We start from the raw sequence: 21,088 nt of genomic DNA on the forward strand, positions 1-21,088 counted from the left end.
AGTCTGAAGTCCAGGAGCCTGATTCCGCTAGCTCCATTTTTCTTTTTCAGGAGATCTTTGGCTATTCTCGGTCTTTTGTGCTTCCAAACAAACTTTAAAATATTTTGTTAGAGTTCTGTGAAAAATGTCCTTGGCCATTTGATAGGGATTGCATTGAATCTGTAGATTGCCTTAGGTAGTATAGACATTTTGACAAAATTGACTCTTCCAATCCACGAGTATGGTATGTCTTTCTAACTATTTGCGTCATCTTTGATTTCTTTCATCAGTGTCTTACAGTTTTCAGAGTGCAGGTCTTTTGTCTCTTTAGGTAGGTTTACTCCTAGGTATTTTATTCTTTTGGATGCGATGGTAAACGGGATTGCTTCCCTAATTTCTCTTTCTGCTCTTTCATTGTTAGTATATAGAAATGCCATCAACTTCTGTGTATTAATTTTGTATCCTGCAACTTTGCCAAATTCATGGATGAGCTCTAATAGTTTTCTGGTAGAGTCTTTAGGGTTCTCTAGGTATAGTCTCATGTCATCTGCAAATAGCAATAGTTTTACTTCTTCCTTTCCAATTTGGATTCCTTTTATTTCTTTTACTTCTCTGATTGCTGTGGCTAGGACTTGCAGAACTATGTTGAAGAGAAGTGGTGAGAGCGGGCATCCTTGTCTTGTTCCTGATCTCAGTGGGAATTCTTTCAGCTCTTCACCATTGAGAATGATGTTAGCTCTGGGTTTGTCGTATATGGCCTTTATCATGTTGAGGTAGGTTCCCGTTATGCCCACTCTCTGAAGGGTTTCTATCAGAAATGGGTGTTGGATTTTGTCAAAGGCTTTTCCGCGTCTGTCGAGAGGACCATATGGTTTTTATTCTTCAGTTTGTTAATGTGGTGTATCACACTGATGGATTTGCGGATATTGAAGAACTTTTGCATCCCTGGGATAAATCCCACTTGATCATGATGTACAATCCTTTTAATGTATTGTTGGATGCGGTTTGCTAGTATTTCATTGAGCATTTTTGCATCGATGTTCATCAGTGAAATTGGCCTATAGTTTTCTTTTTTTGTGGAGTCTTTGTCTGGTTTTGGTATCAGGGTGATGGTGGCCTCATAGAATGAGTTCTGGAGTATCCCTTCCTCTGCAATTTTTTGAAATAGTTTCAGAAGGAGAGGTGTTAGCTCTTCTCTAAATGTTTGGTAAAATTCGCCTGTGAAGCCATCTGGTCCTGGGCTTTTGTTTGTTGGAAGTTTTCTAATCACAATTTTAATTTCAGTTCTTGTGATTGGTCTAGTCATCTTTTCTATTTCATCTTGGTTTAGTCTAGGAAGATGGTACTTTTCTAAGAATTTGTCCATTTCTTCTAGGTTTTCCACTTTATTGGCGTGTAGTTGCATATAGTAGTCTCTTATGATCCTTTGTATCTCTGTGATGTCTGTTGTTACTTCTCCTTTTTCATTTCTAATTTTATTGAGTTGAGTCCTCTCTCTTTTTTTCTTGATAAGTCTGGCTAGGGGTTTATCAATTTTGTTGATCTTTTCAAAGAACCAGCTTTTTGTATCATTGATCTTTTCTATGGTTTTCTTTGTTTCTATTTCATTGATTTCTGCTCTGATCTTTATGATTTCTTTCCTTCTACTAACTTTAGGTCTTGTCTGTTCTTCTCTCTCGAGCTGCTTGAGATGTAAAGTTAACTTGTTTATTTGGGCTTTTTCTTGTTTCCTGAGGTGGGCTTGTATTGCTATAAACTTCCTCTTAGAATGGCTTTTGCTGCATCCCATAGGTTTTGGAGTGTCGTATCTTCATTGTCATTTGCTGCTGGGTATTTTTTAATTTCCTCTTTGATTTCTTCAGTGATCCATTGGTTGCTTAGTAGCATGTTGTTTATGACCACGTGTTTGTGTTTTTTGCAGTCTTTTTTCTTGTTGTTGATTTCCAGTTGTATAGCGTTGTGGTTGGAAAAGATGCTTGATATGATTTCCATTTTCTTAAAGTTACTGAGGTTGGATCTGCAGCCCAGGATATGATCAGTCTTAGAGGATGTTCCCTGTGCACTTGAGAAGAATGTGTATTCTATTGCTTTTGGATGGAATGTCCTATAAATATCTATTAAATTCATCTGGTTTAATGCTTCATTCAGGGCCTGTGTCTCATTATTGATTTTCTGTCTGGATGATCTGTCCATTGCTATAAGTAGGGTGTTAAAGACCCCTGCTATTATTGTGTTAGTGTCAATTTCTCCTTTTAAGATTGTTAGAGTTGCCTTATGTATTTTGGCAAACCTAGGTTGGATGCATAGATATTTAAAATTGTTATATCTTCTTCTTGGATTGATCCTTTGATCATTATGTAGTGACCTTCCTTGTCTCTTAAAATATTCTTCATTTTAAAGTCTATTGTGTCTGTTATGAGTATTGCTACTCCAGCTTTCTTTTGATTCCCATTTGCATGGAGTATTTTCTTCCATCCTCTCACTTTCAATTTGTATGTGTCCCTGGAAATGAAGAGGTTCTCTTGAAGACAGCATACATGTGGATCTTGTTTTTGTATCCATTCAGCCAGTCTATGTCTTTTGGTTGGGGCTTTTAGTCCATTAACATTTAAGGTAAGTATTGATATGTATGTTCTTATTGCCATTTTATTCATTGCTTTGGATTTGTTTTGGTTGTTCTTTTTCATTCCCTTCTTCTCTTGTTCTCTTCTCTTGTGGTTTGATGACTATATTTAGTGTTGTATTTGAGTTGATTTTTCTTATTTGTTTGTGTATCAATTGTAGATTTTTGGTTTGCAGTTATTCTGAAGTTTTGATATAAGATTCTATATATATACAAGATTGTTTTAAGTTATTGGTCTCTTAATTGCAAGTGCATCTCCAGTGTCCTGCATTTGTACCCTCCTCTTCTCACAATTTCTGATTTTGGTGGCATAATGTGTGTGGGTAATTTTGTATCTTTATGGTATATATACTTTTACTGGTGAGCCTTGTCATTTGTGGTATTTTTGTTTCTTGTTGTGGCCTTTTCTTTTCTGTCTACAGAAGTTCCTTTAGTATTTGTTGTAAGGCTGGTTTAGTGTTGCTGAATTCTCTCAGCTTTTGCTTATCTGTGAAGGTTTCGATTTCTTCTTCAAATCTGAATGAGAGCCTTGCTGGGTAGAGTAGTCTTGGTTGGAGGTTTTTTCCTTTCATCATGTGAGTATATCATGCCACTCCCTTCTGGCCTGCAGAATTTCTGCTGAATAATCTGCCAATAACCTTATTGGGGTTCTCTTGTATGTTATTTGTTTCTTTTCCCTAGCTGCTTTCAAGATTTTCTCTTTGTCTTTAATTTTGGTCAGTTTGCTTAGTATGTGTCTCGGGGTATTCCTCCTTGGGTTTATTTTATATGGTACTCATTGCACTTCCTGGATTTGAGTGAGTGGTTCCTTTCCCATGTTAGGGAAGTTTTCAGCTATTATCTCTTGGAATATTTTTTCTGTCCCCTTCTCTCCCTCTTCTCCTTCTGGATGCTGGTGCATTTAATATTGTCACAGAGTCCTCTAAGCCTCTCTTCATTTTTTTTCAATCTTTTTTCTCTTTTCTGATCTGCATCCGTAATTTCTACTAATCTGTCCTCCACCTCGCTTATTCGTTCTTCTGCCTCCTGTATTCTGCTGTTGGCTGCTTCTAGTGAATTTTTTATTTTGGTTATTGCATTTTTTTTTGCCTTTTCTGGGGCCACTCTTGTGGCATATAGAGGTTCTTAAGCTAGGGGTCCAATCGGAGCTGTAGCCACCAGCCTACACCAGAGCCATAGCAACTCGGGATCCAACCCACGTCTGAGACCTACACCACAGCTCCTGGCAATGCTGGATCCTTAACCCACTGAGAGAGGTCAGGGATTGAACCTGCAACGTCATAGTTCCTAGTCAGATTTGTTAACCACTGCACCACAACGGGAACTCCTCAGTTATTTTGTTTTGCATCTCTTCTTGTTTAAGTTTTATATCTTGTATCTTTGATCAGTGTTTCTTGTAAGTTATCCATCTTTGCCTCTAGTTTATTTCCAATGTCTTGCATCATCTTCAGTATCAACAGTCTAAAGTCTTTTCCTCAAGGTGAGGATCTCCTGATCACTTAGCTGATTTTCCAGGTTTTTTTCTTTCTCCCTCATCTGAGTTATAGTTCTCTGTCTTTTCATGTTTGTAGGTTTTTTGTGTGGTGGCCTATTTATAGATAATAGAGTCATAGCCTCTCTTACTTTTGGTATCTGCCCCCCTTGTGACTGAGATTGATATAGGGGCTTGCTGTAGGCTTCCTGATGGGAGGGACTGATGCCTGCCCACTTGTCGGTGGAGCTGATTTCTATCCCTCTGGTGGGTGTGGCTTTTCTTTGGGTGAGATTAGAGGTGGCTGTGTGCATGGGGGGTCTTTAGGCTGCTTGTTTAGTGATGGGTGGAGCTGTCATCCCACCTGGATTGTTGTTTGGCCTGGGGCTTCTCAGCTCTGACTGGTGGGGCCAGATTTTCCCAAAATAGCCTCCTCCAGAGAAAGGCATGCTGCTGATTATTCTCAAGAGCTTTGCTTCCAATATCCTTCCCCAACAACAAGCCACATTCACCCCTGTTTTCCCAGGAGGTCCTCCAACAACTGCAGTCAAGTTTGACCCAGATTCCTATGGAGACTTTGCTTTGCCCTGGGACCCAGTACATGTGAAAGTCTGTGTGCACCTTTTAAGAATGGGATCTCCGTTTCCCCCAGTCCTATGGAGCTCCTGCACACGAGCCCCACTGGCCTTCAATGCCAGCTGCTCCAGGGGCTCTTTCTCCCAGTGCCAGATCCCCACACGTGGGAGTTTGATGTGGGGCTCAAAACTCTCACTCCTGTAAATGAGTCTCTGTGAACCAGTTTCCAGTCTGTGGGGCCTTCCCATCTGGGAGGTATGGGGTTGCTTATATCATGTAATCGCCCTTCCTACCTCTTGATGTGGCCTCCTCTTTGTCTTCTGGAGTAGGATATCGTTTTGAAAGTTTCTGGTCCATTTGGTTGAAGATTGCTCAGCATTTGGTTGTAAACTTTATTGTTTCTAGGAGAGAAGTTGAGCTCCAGTCCTTCTATTCTGCCATCTTAATCCAGGGGTGCATGAATCTTTTTGAAAAGTTTTGTCTGGATACCTGCCCAGGATTGGGATTGCTGGATCATATGGTAGTTCTATGTTTAATTTTCTGAGGCACTCCATACTGTTTTCTATAGTGGTTATGCCAATTTGCACACCCACCAACAGCTATAGGAGGGTTCTTTTTTCTTGCCACCAGTTCCAGCATTTCCCAACAATAGTCTCATAACACTTTACCCTGTTTTATTGTCTTCCTTATCCATCAGACTATCTGAAATTATGGCTTATTCACTTACCAGTTTGTTTATTTGATATCTCTCCCATCTACTATGTAAGGCCCATGAGATCAAGACCTCTGGCGCCTTGTTTACCACTCCACCCTCAGGTCCTGGAAGAGACCTTAGTCCTTAGTAGGTGCAAAGAGCACTTGGCAGGGGGTCAGATGATTTGGGTGACATTTCCAGCAGTGGGAAAACTTGGTTAATCTCCTCATCTTCCCAAGCCTCCTTCCTTCTTCTGTAAATTGAGATAAAATGCCTACCTCAGAGAGTACTTGAGAAGACCATTGGAACAATGGTCCTGAAAAATATATGTTTTTTAACCTGTTAGTATTACAAGTGGGAGAGATACCAGGGTTTCCTAAAGGAGCTTGGTTAGTGAAGGGATGAATGAAATCTCATGGTACTGGGAAGGGGGAGTCTTATCCTTTGAGACAGATAAAATGTTAGATGCCTATCCTACTCAGAATAACAAAAAACTGGAAGTAACTACATCAAGAGACAACATCGATTGGAAGTGCCCTTTGTGGCTCAGTAGGTTGGGAACCCAATATGGTGTCCATGAAGATGCAGGTTCAATCCCTGGCCTCACTCAATGGGTTAAGGATCCCATGTTGCCGTGAGCTGTGGTGTAGGTCCCAGTTGCAGCTCAGATCCCACATTGCTGTGGCTGTGGTTTAGGCCAGCAGCTACAGCTCCAATTTGACCCCTAGCCTGGGAACTTCTATATGCCATGGGTGTGGCCCTAAAAAGTCCAAAAAAAAAAAAGGGGGGGGGTTCTGTCAATTCCTGCTGTTCAGCAAAATGACCCAGTCATACATGGATATACATTCTCTTTCTCATATTATTTTCCATTATGTTCTGTCGGAAATTTGGGTGTAATTCCCTGTGATATACAGCAGGACTCAAGTGATTTTTAGACTTGGATTTCTGGAGCCCTGGGGTCTTCTTGGAAGCCTTTTGGAGTCTCAGTGTGGCAGAGGGGAAGTTGCAAGGAAAGGGAGCCTGAGTTGACAGGAATCCATGACCCTTTTCCCCTAATTCAGTCTGAGTAACTCCATTCTCATATTTTTTGCATTGTCTGAGAAGCTCATTACTTATTGCTCAATCTTCACCCCCTACTTCCTTCCTACACCCTGATTTTGTGTGCAGTGGCACCAGGCCCAACCTCAAGCTGTGGGATATGATCAAAGTCATTCATGACAATCCTGTCCCTCAATTCCTAGTCTTGATGATGGCTTACGACCCAGCTTGGCCCATGAAACATGAGAAGTCCCTGATGCCACAGCTTTGGGGAAACTTTGATTTCCTTACAAGAAAGGGACATCTGTGGCTGGTACTGACCTTGCTTTTTTCCCTCCCCTTCCCTTCACTGCCAATATCATATCTGCTGTTTCATCAGCAATCTTATCCCCATGTGGCCATAAGCATGATGGGAATGCCTGGAATCACAGAGACAGGGAATTTGACCTCAATGAGCTACTGAACCAATGCCAGCAAACATCTGGCTCCAGAATTTTTGCCATGTGAGGAAAGGACCCCACTATTGTCTAAGCGACTTCATTTGGGTTTTTGTCCCTTGCCTCCAAAAAAGCATCCCTAGCAGATAGATAGGCACATATTGATAGGATTTTGGATAGGATTTTGTTGGACCAAGGAGTCTGAGGCTAAGAAGAATTTGAGACCATTTTGCTCTTGTCTCTTTTTCTCATCTGAAAGATAACGAAAGAATTTTAACTGGCTATTGCTGAAAAACAGCTACCTTAAAGCATAGAGATTTCAAACAATAAGACTTTTGTTATCTCTTACAATTCTGTGCCTGACTGGGCTCAGCCAGACAGTTATGCTGCTCCTAGTGACATCTGCTGGGCTACAGTTATCTGGGGACTCCACAGATTTACTTGTCAGCCTTGACAGGTACAGCTGGCTCAACTGGGACCCTGGGTCTCTCTTGCAAATCTCAGAGCCTCTCCCTCACCACCTGGCCTCGCCATGTAGCCTCTTCTTTTGATCTCTAGGGCCAGGTGGGTGGATTTCTTATATGGCACCTTAGGGTGCCCCAAAGCACAAAATCAGAAGCCACCAAGCTTTCCCAAAGCTTAGCATAGACCATAGGCTTCCCACGACCTGGCATAATGTCGCATTTGTCACACTGGTGACAGTGAGTCATGGGGCCATTTAGATTCAAGGGTAGAGAACACATCAGCAAATGTGCTTTACTGGGGACAATCTGCATGTTTTCTACCCAGACTGTGAAAGCTAGTGATCTAAGCTGCTAGAGTCATAACTCTTTAACTAAGTAGATCACTGAAATGCTGAGTGATGTGTAGTGAGATGGAATAGGTCCAGCTGGGGAGGACAGTGGGAAGGTACTTATCCCTAATCCAGGATTTTTTAAAAAATTAAAGATAATTGATTTACAATGTTGTGCCAATTTCTGCTGTATAGCAAAGTGACCCAGTCATACATATATATACTCTTTTTCTTATATCATCTTCTTTCATGGTCTATCCCAAGAGAATGGATACAGTTCCCTGTGCTCTACAGTAGGACCTCATTGCTTATCCATTCTAAATGTAGTAGTTTGCATCTACTAGCCCCAAACTCCCAGTCCATCCTACTCCTTCCCACCTCCTGCTTGGCAACCATAAGTCTGGTCTCCTTGTCCATGAGTCTGTTTCTGTTTTGTATATAGGTTCATTTATGCCATAATTTAGATTTCACATATAAGTGATAAATCATGTGTATTTGTTTCTCTTTCTGACTTACTTCACTTTGTATGATAATCTGTAGGTCCATCCATGTGGCTGCAAATGGCATAATTTTGTTCTAAAAAGAACAAAGGCCAAGTAAGTTTCCATTGTATATACATATATATATATCGCATCTTAACCCATTCATCTGTTGATGGCATTTAGATAGTTTCCATGTCTTGGCTATTGTCCTAGTCCAGAGTTTTTCAGCCTCAGAGCTTTTGATATTTAGGACCAAATAATTCGTTGCGGTGGGGGCTGCCCTGTGCATTTTAGGCTGTCCCTGGTCACTACCTACTACATGTCAATAGCACCTCTCCTCTAGTTTGTAACAACAAAAAATGTTTCCAGATATTGTCAAATGTACCCTGGGGATGATAGAGCTGCCGCTGAGGACAGTGGCACTAGCCTTAGTGGTGTTTAGAAGTTCCATGACTTCAGTGAAACCCAGCTGGGCTGGAGAAGCTGATTTTACATGTGGGCCAGTGGAATACATTTATATTCTTAAATTCTACCTGTGGGAAATGTCTTTATGTGATAGAGAAAGATGGGACAATCAGTTTCACACACCGGGCTGCTTGTTCTTTGTGAAGTCTTTGCTGTAGATAAAGGCTTTTTAATTTCTGCTATAAGTTCACCAGGGGTACTTTTAAGACTCTATCCCAGGGGATTTCCCTTCGTGGCTCAGCAGTTAATGGACCCAACTAGTATCCATGAGATGCTGCTTGGATCCCTGGCCTTGCTCAGTGGGTTAAGGATCCAGCATTGCTGTGAGATGTGGTATAGGTCACAGACGTGGCTTGGATCTGGCGTTGCTGTGACTGGCATAAGCTGGTGGCTACAGCTCTGATTCGACCCCTAGCCTGGAAACCTCCATATGCCACTGGTGTGGGCCTAAAAAGCAAAAAGCAAAAAGCAAAAAAAAAAGTTTGTATCCTCTGGCAAAATCTGAGATGGTAATCTCCTTCACTGCCACTACATAGTCTAAGCCAGTCTCTTTCTCTGTTTCCTTTCCCTTTACTGAGGGTTGTCCACAAATACATAGGTGGATTTTAAAGCCATGGAACTGGGTGAGATCAGCTAGAGAAGCAGGCAGATGAAGGAAGAGGAAAAGGTGGTGGCCTTTGCCGGGATCTACCCTGAGTCCTTTCAACATTTAAATGTGGGAAAAAAAGAAAAACCGAAGAATGTTTACACACACACACACACGTACATATACCGATACATACATATGTACAAATACATAATACATATTTTTATATGCACATATCTAAATTCTTCTATTCATTGGAAACCAATCAACTATATAAAGTAAGAGGGAAGAATCTAAAATAATTCTAGGTCACACCTAGATAAGGCAAATGAATCAGTCTGTTCACTGCCAAGTCCAGACTTGTTACTACCTCCTCTAGAACATCAGGGATCATATTTATGAGCTCTGTAAAACTTGCCTGTCTTGCTCACTCCTGTGTCCACAGTGCCTGGAAAAGTGCCTCACATGGAGTAGGTGTTTGTAATGTTTGTTGAATGAATATGTGTCTGTGCTGGAAGGCACAACAAGAGCGCTAACACAGAGCCAGATGTCTGTTTGTTGAATAAATACGGTCTGTGCTGGAAAGCAAAGTGTTGATGATATGTTTTTTGAATGAATATGTGTTTGTGCTGGAAGGCACAATAAGAGCTCTAACACAGAGAGCCAGATGCCTTGGGTCATAGGTAACAGTTCTGTGTGATGTCCCTGCAGTCTATGCTGTTGGTGCGCTGCGCACATCCCCTTTGCCCAGATGGGAGACTGTCTTCCCATGGCTGCACGCATTGGCTTCATCTGAGTGAGGGAAGATGATGACTTGGACCAGGGTGCTGTCAGGAGAAGTGTTAGAAAGGATCAGATTCTGGATTGAATTGTTTCTCTGTTTAAGTTCTTTATATGTTATGATATTTTTGACATCTTTAAAAAACCTTTCTGGGGAACGAGACTAGTATCCACGAGGATGTGGGTTCGATCCCTGGCCTCGCTCAGTGGGTTAAGGATTCGGTGTTGCCATGAGCTGTGGTGTAGGTCACAGATGCAGCTCAGATCCCGTGTTGCTATGGCTGTACTGTAGGCTGGCAACAGCAGCTCTGACTTGACCCCTAGCCTGGGAACTTCCATATGTTGCAGGTGTGGCCCTAGAAAGACAAAAAAAAAAAAAAAAATCTTTCTGGCTGGGAAAAGATGGACCCTTCCAGGGCTTACCAAATTCTTGGAGTAAAGGGCTCAGCATGCCTTTGATATGCACATTAACCAATCCAGAGCCCTGCCTGCTTCCTGGGAGACAATATTCCTCTGCCTTAATCATCCCAAAGCTAGATGCCAGGCAACTACGGACCATCATTCTAGCTTAAAGTTCAGAGAAATTATTCAAAGTAGCCAGTCCTAAGCTGTCCTGCAGAAACTTCAGTAAAGGCTCTGGCCTAGATTTGCCCTGCAGAAACTTCAGTAAAGGCTCTGGCCTAGATTTGCCCTCCTTCCTGTCTTCTTCCCCTTGACCCAAACCCAGAGTTCCTCCCAGGCCCCTAGGTGGCCTGCTCCACCGCCGCCTGTTTCTAAGACCTGTGAGGATATTAAATCCTGTTTTCCTGAGCCTCTCCTATGTCTATTCTTGGGACCATGCCTGACTGACCACCTCATAAAAGAACACAGGCCTGGGATACATTCTGATGGTAGCCAGCAGGATTTCCTGGTGGATGAGTTATGGAAAGTGAGACAAAGATTGCAGACAAGGATGAATCCAGGGCTTCTGGCCAGAGCAAATGGATAGAGGAAATGGAAATTTGCTGTGATATGGAAGACTGCATAGGGAACAAGTCAGCAGTGGGGTGGAGGAACAGAAGTTAAGTCTGCGTATTTCAACACAGCCCTTAGCAGTCCAAGAGGAGAAATTTAGTAGCAGTTGAAAATTGAGTCTGAAATTTAGGAAAAAGATCTGAGTGAGAGTTCCTGTTGTGGCTCGGTAGTATCCATGAGGATGTGGATTCCATTCCCTGGCCTCGCTCAGTCAAAGTATCCGGAGTTGCCTTGAGCTATGGTGTAGGTCACAGACGTGGCTTGGATATGGTGTTGCTCTGGCTGTGGTGTAGGCTGGCAGCTGTAGGTCCGATTCAATCCCTAGCCTGGCAACTTCCATATGTTGTAGGTGCAACCCTAAAAAAGACAAAAAAAAAAAAAATCTGAGCTAGAGATATAATTTGGGTGTTATTGGCATATAGGTGATATTTAAAGCCATGAGACTGAAAGAAATCACCCATGGACTGAGTATTTAGAGAAGCGCTGAGGACCAAGGACTGAGATTTTAGATCATCAAAGCTTAAAGGTTTGTCCCAGTGGCTCTGTAAGGTTCATTTCCATTGTCTTATCCTATATTCACATGGCTACTAAGTTTCTCAGGCTCTCCCCAAATTCCACATATTTCTTTTTAATTATTCATCATCTTAAGCCAGTTGTCACTGTTATCTCTTGCTGTACCCCAAGCTTCACCAAAACAGTGACATAAAACAACAATATTTTGGAGTTCCCATTATGGTTCAGCATGTTAAGAAGTTGATTAGTGTCCATGATGACACAGATTCAATCCCTGGCCTCACTCATTGGTTTAAGGATCTGGGGTTGTCAAAAGCTGTGAGCTGTGGTGTAGGTTGCAGAGGCAGCTCAGATCTGGCCCGGCTATGGCTGTGGCATAGACCAGCAGCTGCAGCTCCGATTGGACCCCTAGCTTGGGAACTTCTATATGCCGTAGGTACAGAAGTAAAAAGCAAAAACAAACAAAAAACAAAGAAACGAACAAACAAAAAAACCAGCATAATTTTATTATATCTCAGGATTTTGTGATAGGGGCTGCCTGGTTCTGATCCCGGTGGGGTAGCTGGAGGTCTGCCAGTGGTACTCAGCTGGGGGATAAGCTAATATTTCATTGAGGACAGATGTGAATTGGATCTTGCAGCCAAGAATGTAAGAGCCGATAAAAATAAGTTACACTGGAGTGTGCAAGAAAAGAGGGTGGGTACTGCCGGAGAGAAGACTGAAATCTTGTCAGCCCCTAGGGCTCTTCTAGAAGTTGGGGGAAATGACTAGAAGTTTGGTAAACTGCAGCATAAATAAGAAGAGACAACTTTCCCCTTGTACAGAAGAAGCCAAATCCCACCAGAGCGTGGGCCTTCCTCTGCTCGTCACTCTCATTTCACTTCATTGAGCCTTGACTTCATGACCTACGGTCCTTGAGCAGAAGCCACTGTTTGACATGCTTCTCAGAGAATGATTTCCAGATTCCTCCAGGCAGAAGCTGTTGTTTGTTCTGCTATGTCCCTGCAGTGCTTTGCACCCACAGGAGGTCTTCCTTATCTGAGGGAAACTGACACCAGACAAAAACTTCAAATGAGGTGGAAACTTCAGTGTATATTTGTATTTGGTGTGGATGTGCATTTGGTGTGAGGGCAGGCCTAGCAGGACTTGACCTTGAAAGAAATTATAAAAAGAAAATATCTCTAATTCAATAAAATATTACTTCCGATGGCAACTACCTACACACAAGAAGTGAAGAATGAATCAAGCATTTATAGTTTTGCTTTGCATGCAGTTTTAATAAATAAAATTGCATGATAAAAGGTAAGACAAAGAGTTCCTGTTGTGGCTCAGTGGTAACAAACCCAACTAGTATTCATAAGGATGCAGGTTTTATCCCTGACCTTGCTCAGCAGGTTAAGTATCTGGTGTTGCTGTGAACTGTGGTGTAGGTTGCAGATGCAGACACGACTTGGATTCCCCATTGCTGTGGCTATGGCATAGGCCAGCAGCTGCAATTTCCATTTGACCCCCAGCCTGGGAACTTCCATATGCCCCAGTTGCAGCCCTTAAAAGAAAAAAAGGTAATAATTTTTAAAAGGCAAGACAAGTCATCCTTTACCCAAGTGCTACTTTTTTTTAGCCAAATACAAAAAAAAAAAAAAAAGATTTTTGCATGTGTATAGGCACACCTGTTATGTGTATATAATGTTTTAGAGCTTCAATATTTTAAACTTTTCTGGTCTATAATATACTTACGGAAGAGTCCACAACTTCTAAGAATACATCTCTGCGAATTTTCATTTTCTTTTCTTTTTTTTCGCTGCTCCCGCAGCATATGCAAATTCCCAGGACAGGGACTGAATGCACGCCATAGCCAGTGACTCAAGCTGCTGCAGTGACAGTTGGATCCTTAACCCACTGCGCCACACAGGAACTCTGATTTTTTTCATTTTTATAGACTCTTCACACCCAGGTAGGCAGCACCAACTCCAGAAACAGAACTTTCCTAGCACGCTGAATACTCCTATTGTGCCTAAAGCCAATTATCCACTGCCCACATCCCTTCCTCAAGAAATAACTCTCCTGTCTTCTGACAGCATAGGTGAGGTCTGCTGGTTCTTGATCTTCATATAAATAAAATTATATTTTTTATCTGCCTTCTTTTTCTCCACGTTATGTCTGTCATTATATTTGTCAGTGCTGGTAGTGGTTTATTCATACTTATTGATTCCTGTGTATTTCATAAATGCACATACTGAAACTTATCCATTCCACCACCAAAGGATATTTCAGAGGCTTGTAGGAAGAGGGTTACTGCAGATGTTTTAGTATCTGAGTTTTGGGTACACACAAGTGTGCATTTCTTTTGGGTCATGATGTAGGTGTTCTTACCTGTGAATCTGTTAACTTGGTCCTTTCTGTTCAACACTGTTGCTCTAGCAACATTTTGTGCAATTGCTGAACTACACGTGTTGGGTTTCACTGACATGCGATATACTTTACGAAAGAGCACATCATGATTTAGAATTAAAATTACACAGTTTTTGTGGATACAGAAACAGGGTAGCAGGGTGCAAAATGATGTGACTGAAACAAATATGCATCCAGGGAGGATTACATCAATTCTTTTAAATATTTGTCGAAGGGACCTAAGAAGACAGGTCCCTCAAGGAGGCGAAGCTGTCATCACACTCAAGTTCAGGAAGCATTGCCCATCTCACATCAAGCCATGCTGCTGAAGAAGAAGTTGCGAATTTCCTTGAAAGAGACAAAAGTATCATGTCCTGGTGTCATGGGGGACTGTCATTGAGGCCTAGGGTCATCGTTTGATTGGCAGTCTTTTCACTCTTTCTTGGAGGTAGATGAATAACAATGCATTTACTAACAATGGTGTCTTATAGTTTAATGATATCTGGTGATTAGAATGATAAGATTAGAGCTGTAATTTACTGGCCCAAACAATTGCACTTTGAAAATTCAAAAAACTGTTTTCAAACATCCTCTCCTTTAATTTGATCCTCCCAGCAGCCCTATGTGGTAGGTAGTATTTTCAGCCCTAGAGAAATTAGGTACCTTGTGCAAAGCTGCAGTGGTAGTATGTGAGGGAGCCAGGACTCCAACCCAGGCATGCGGGGCTTACTGAATGCTGACTCTGCCCAGAGCCGGGAGGTTTGCAGTTTTCCAGCTGCTCTACTTGGAGGATAAGTTCATCTGAGGTGCGGAGGACAGGAAGATTACTTTGGCTCCATATCTAGGCAGTATTCTTCATTCCACCTTAACAGCCATAAATCTCCCGCTCTGGTCCTCGCTCTCATCGTCTGTTACCTGTCTGAGTTGTAATAATTTCCTGCTAAGTCTCCCCACTTCCAGTATTAGCTCTTCCTAAAATCCATTCTCAACACAGCAGCTGAGTGAGCATTAAGACATCAGTTACAACACGTCACCCCTCTACCTCCAACCCTCCAACGGCTTCCTATCTCTGTTGGTGTAAAATCTGAGCATCCTCCAGGCTTCGTGCCATGTGACTTTACTTGTTCTCTGACCTCCTCTCTTGTCACTCCCTTTGCTCCCTCCCTACAGCGATATCAGCCTCCTTACCTGCCCACGGGGGTTTTTCTGGTTGTGTCCCCCAGGAGCTGACTCAGAGACAAGGATTTGAGAATAAATTATTTATTTGGGGGAAGCAAAGGAAATACCTGTAGGATGCCAGAAAGGGAGATAGCAAAGGGAAGACTCCTAACATAGGCTGTAATTAAGCCAGCTACCACTGTGGATGACTGATCTCTGTCTACTGGCAAAGTCTGGAAGCAGTGTACAATAGACACCTCAGCTTAGCCCTCCTGAGGGGCAAGGGACCTGGGGGGAGGTGGTGAACACCCTGAACTCTCTCCTGTCTTTGGCAGGTGTCGATCTCACCATTGCCAGCCAGGTGCGTGAGTGTGTGTCTGTGTGTGTGTGTGCTCGTGCGTGTCTGTTGAGGGGTGGGGGACCATAGTAGGTTCCAGTGCCCAGAGAAAGCCTTCAGGCAAAAAGGATACAAATGCTGGTAATTTGACTTCCGACTGACACTCAAGAAATAAAGCCTGAGGCTTGTGGGCAAAACCCTGGACATATCCACTATTGGCCCATGCGTTTGCCAATTCCTCTGTCTAGAACACTCTTCCCTCTGATATTCGCATTTTCACCTTTTAAGTCTTCACTCAAATGATACCTTTCCTGATCACCTTTAAATTGTCACCCAACTTCTAACACACACGTTTCTTGTTCATTGTCTTTCTTTTGCCACTACACAGAGGCACCACAAGGGCAGGATTTTGATCAGCTCCATTTGCAGCTTTATCTCTAATACTTAGCATGGTGGCTGGTACATAGGAGGTATTCAATAAATATTAAATTAATGGGGGAAATGTCATTTTAAAAAGTCTCCATTTGTCTCCTGTGTCTATTTGTCAATTGACTTGTAATCTCCAGAGATGGAAAAAATATGATTAATCAGCATCTACAAACACCGCTGTATACCTATTAGGACCTAATGAGGAATGGCCTTAAACAGCCCTCACGTTCTCACTTTCAAAAATGTTGACTGTCTACCACATTCCAGGCACCATTTAAAGGACTAGGAATACCACTGTACAGCAGCTAGGAATGGCTGTTGGCAGGAAGTGGCAGGAACACCAAGAGCAATGGATTAAACCAAGTCAGGGTTTTATTTTTCTCGTGTAATTAGAAGTCTAGACATAGGCAGTACAGGGCTCCGACAGCTGCTCCAAGGGCCATCAGGGACTCTGTCTGCTTCCACCTTATCCTCGTGGTCCCAACTTGGCTGTTTCGACTCTGGTAGTGTCTGCATTCCAGGCGAGAAGAGGGAAATGGTGAAAGAATAGTGTGTTCCAAAGGATTCCTCATCCTATGATCATCCCTTCCTGAAAAGTTCCACTGCACAATCCCAGCTTGCCTCTTCTTACCCATCTCTTGGCCACTAGCAGCAGCAGAGCTGAGAAACATAGAGTTTTGTTTGATTTGTTTTTGTTAGTTGGTTTTCTTTGGGGGGCTACTTGCTTCTATATACGACATTGGGAAAGAAAGCTACATGCATCCTTGAGTAAGGGGCCAGCAATTATCTGGTGCCCTGAGATCTGTAAGAACCACACTCTCTTGAAGCTGTCACGGCTGTGCAAGTGAACAGAAAACCAGAGGTTAAACACACCCACTAATACATACATACCCACTAGCAAAAAAAAAAAAAAAAAAAAAAGCCAAATAGCCACAAGTGCTGTGCAAAGTAGTAACTCAGAGTGATTCAGAATCTACATTGTACCCAAAAGTCAGGGAAGCAGCTCTCCCAAGAGGTGACATTGCAGCTGACCTCTGAATGATGAAAGAGAGGCCACCTTTCCAAGATCAATTGCAATTTTACCAATCCTTTCTTGGCTATAATTTAATCTAGGACAAGAAAGCTATAACCATGTCTGCCTAGTCCTATAAGATCCAGCTTTCAAGATATGGGATAAATCATCATTACTTTTCCTGAACATTCTCTCAAGGCTGCTATGAGTCCCTTCCTCTTTTTCAATATTCTTTTTCATCTCTCTTTTCTTCTCCCTGACACACAGAGCAAAAATGCTGCCATTATTGATAATATTGGTAAATGATCATGAGGTGGAGAGGTTGAAGGGAGATTTTTTTGTTTGTTTTGTTTTGTTTGATTTGTTTTGTTTTGTTTTTTTAAAGCCCAATAAGGGCTAATGCCAGGGGAAAAAATTCCATAAAACAAGCCATATGTGGGCAATTTGTAAGACTGGGAGTAATTTGTAATTCTAAAGAAATTCTGTTCAAACTGTAAGTCAGTCTGGTGAATGCAGGTAATACTAAAGAAGATGAATTTTGAGAGTTCCATGTTTTAGCTTCAAGAACCTGAGATATTCGGTGAAACTCTCCTTTGCATTAGATTCTAAATCACACACAGCCTTAGAAATGTTCTCCAGCGTTCATGTGATGTAAGACAGTTGTTATGTAGAAATGTGATTTGTACATCTAGAAGGTCTGCTGGCCACAATAATGGATTGAAATGTTATCAGATTTATTTTTTTCAGGAGACTCTGCTGATGTATGGTCTCTTGCAGCCAGTTCTTTTCTTCTAATCCTTTTATGCTATAATTGCACCTTTGTGCATGTTGACAACTATAGCACCTAAGACTCCTCACCTGACCCAAATCAGCAGGTGAGTTGAAGTCCATTTTCAAGAGCATCAACGGGGAGAAGGGTGGGAAAGTGTTAGTGAACACTAAGGCTCTAACATGGCTCTAACATACTACCTTCCTTACGTTCACCGGTGACTCTTGATCCTTTGCATTGAAATGTTTAAAACGCTTTCTATCACATTTCATGTTTAGGTTGCAGTTTTGTTGTGCTGTGTCTTGTACTCTTCTACCCCAGATTTTCCCAAGATTGCCCAGATGATTCAGCACATCTACAAAACTGCCACATCTAGATGATTTTTCATTCTTTATCTGGATGTTTTGGCACTGTGTAAATGCTGCCTAAGTGAAAAGTTTTTCTCTTTAATTGTGAGAAATCTGTGCTGTAGTGGATTCAGACCCGCTAATATTTTTAGCACATATTACTTTTGGGGGGTAATGATCTTCTCTTTACAGGAAGTCGCTGCTGTCTTTCTGTTGTACTTGCAACCGCTGACAACAAAACCCTATGCTCTTAGTTTCTGAATTCCATAGCTTCTTCAGGTACTAATTGCACTTACAGAATAAACATGTAAGGTGAAAGATTTTGATAATCAAAATGATTTTAACACATTATTTGAATGGTTTAAACAAAATGGTACATTAATACAAAGGAATTTGCAATGATTGGCAACAATGTTCTTGAAATATTAATCAGAAAGTGATGTTAATAGCATATTGAATAAAATAATGTAATTACTGGATCACCCCAATCTTGTAAGATGCAGAAAAAACTGGGAAACAAAATATTTATGTATTAACCATTGTATGGTGGGAGTCTGAGTAATTTTTCCTTCATTATTTTGCTTTTTATTGCATAGTTTGAATTATTTTCATAAGGAACGGGTAAAAGCAATTGTAAAAGGCTAATCAATTTATTTTTTAGTGAGGAGGCAATGGATGAGGGAAAAAGAACATCAGTTTAGGAACTGAATAGACGTGGGTTCAAATCCAACTGACCATTTATTGCATGTGCAGCCTAAACCCCTAAGCTTCAACGTCTTTCCTCAGTAAGCCCAGGAGAGGATGAGTGGTTCTCCAAAGCCATGTCTTTTTCAATAAATATAAAGATGGAGGGTTGAAATGATAGTTGCTAGACTCCTAAAGAGAAGATGGTAGAAGAATCTGTGAGAGGTCATGAACATCAGATGAGACACAGAGAGGGTGATCAACATGAAGTCTTGGTGACGTCCACGGTCCCAGACCACCATCAGCACAGGCTTGCTGTCTCTGTTTGCAGAGTGAAAATGAACACTCTATACAGATCGTGAGGTGATGCCAGTAAGACAATAACAGTGCAAGTATTTTTTTTTTTTAGCACCGCACCTGCAGCATATGGAAGTTCCCAGGCTAGGGGTCGAATCAGAGCTGCAGCTGCAGGCTGTGGTGTACATAGCCACAGGCATGCCAACATGGGATCCAAGCTGCATCTTTGACCTACACCACAGCTCTTGGCAACACTGGATCCTTAACCCACTGAGCAAGGCCAGAGATCAAATCTGTGATCTCAGGGATGCTAGCTGGGTTTGTTACCACTGAGCCACCACAGGAACTCCTAGAATTGCTATATTCTAATGTTTGCTCTTGTTCCCCCACTGCCCCTCCCCTCCTACCCCCAACTGGAAGTAAAGAAGGGCTGAACATTAAAATTACCGTTGGAGCTGGGATGGCAGCTGTAGGTATTTAGAAGTCTATTTTAGCAGACTTCCCTCCACTTGGAAAACAAAACAGGGATAACTCCCTTGACTTTGTCTCTTTATCTCTTGCCATTTAAACACAGATATCCTGTTGTGATAACCTCTGACACTTTATTACATGGCTACGGTAAATAACAACTGCTCCCATTTTCTATGTCATTCCTGGTTAAACAGTGCCATTAATTACTGAACATAAAAGTTGAAGTTTTTCTGAATAGAAGGAAATGTCATTTGGACTCCATTGCTTTGTTCACTAAATTTATTTGAGGGCTTGGGTGGTTTAAATGGCTAAGAAAGAATCATTGACTTGTTGATCTGTCACTGAGAACTGCCCCTACACTGACCATAGAACCAGCCAATTTGGGGGCCATGGTGATATGTTAGAGGACTGACAGAGCTTCCTTGGAAATCTGAGTTGACTGTGAAATTAAGGAATTAATAAAATTGAGAAATCAGCTTCCAAATACTCTCAAGCTACCTTAATTGCTTAGAATATGCAGCTTGAGCTACCTTTTATACTGTATAAAACAACACTCTTTGTAATTGAAACAGTGTTTGAGAACTTACAAAGGAAGTAAGTTTAAAATATACAAAAGTAAGTGAGTTTAAAAATATTATAGGTTACTTAGAAGAAATCTTGGAAATTGTTTTACCATAAATTTCTGTATTGATCAGAACTTTGAGTTAGAGCTTTTGTCATCTCTCATTTTTGATAGTGTCAGTCTTTGTCATTCCTTTTTTTTTTTTTTTTGTCTTTTGTCTTTTTACGGCCATACCCGTGGCATGTGGAGGTTCCCAGGCTAGGGGTCGAGTCGAAGCTGCAGCTGCTGGCCTACACCACAGCCACAGCAAAGTGGGATGTAAGCCATGTCTGTAAACTACACTACAGCTCATGGCAACGCCAGACCCTTAACCCATTGAATGAGGCCAGGGATGGAACCCGCAACCCCGTGGTTACTAGGTGGCTTCGTTAACCACTGAGCCATGACTGATGGGAACTCCTCCTTTTTTCTTAGAGCCGCAACCATGGCATATGGAGATTCCCAGGCTAGGGGCTGAATTGGAGCTGTAGCTGTTGGCCTACACCACAGCTCATTGCAATGCTGGATCCTTAACTCACTGAGCAAGGCCAGGGATTGAACCTGTGTCCTCATGGATACTAGTCAGATTTGTTTCCTCTGAGCCACGACAGGAACTCCTTTGTCAGTATTTCTTAAATAAAGAAAAGCCTGGGATTGGATAAATCAGATTTTATTGAAAGTTGTTTTAATTTTGTTTTTCTATTATCAACTCAGTTTTTTCTTGACTTACATTTTAACTTCAGAAAATATTTTTATTTCAGATTGATTTCTTTTTTAAAATGTGAATCTGGTGACATAATACACTGAAGTGTTTATCATCTTTTTCTTAATACAATTTTTAAACGTTATACTCCATTTACAAAATGTTGGTTATATTCTCCATGTTGTGTATTACATCCTTGTAGCCTTATACCCAAATAGTTCATGCCTTTCACTCTCACTTACTCCTATATTGCTCTTGCCCTCCATCTCCCCACTGTAACCACTACTTTGTCCTCTACATCTGTAAGTCTGTTTCTTTTCTATTTTATTCTCTAGTTTGTTGTATTTTTTAGATTTCCACATATACATGATATCATGCAGTATTTGTCTGATTCGCTTCACTTAGCATCATGCCCGCCAAGTCATCCATGTTGCTGCA

This window comes from Phacochoerus africanus, chromosome 1 (genome assembly GCF_016906955.1).
Source record: "Phacochoerus africanus isolate WHEZ1 chromosome 1, ROS_Pafr_v1, whole genome shotgun sequence".
NCBI classification, from domain to species: Eukaryota; Metazoa; Chordata; class Mammalia; order Artiodactyla; family Suidae; genus Phacochoerus; species Phacochoerus africanus.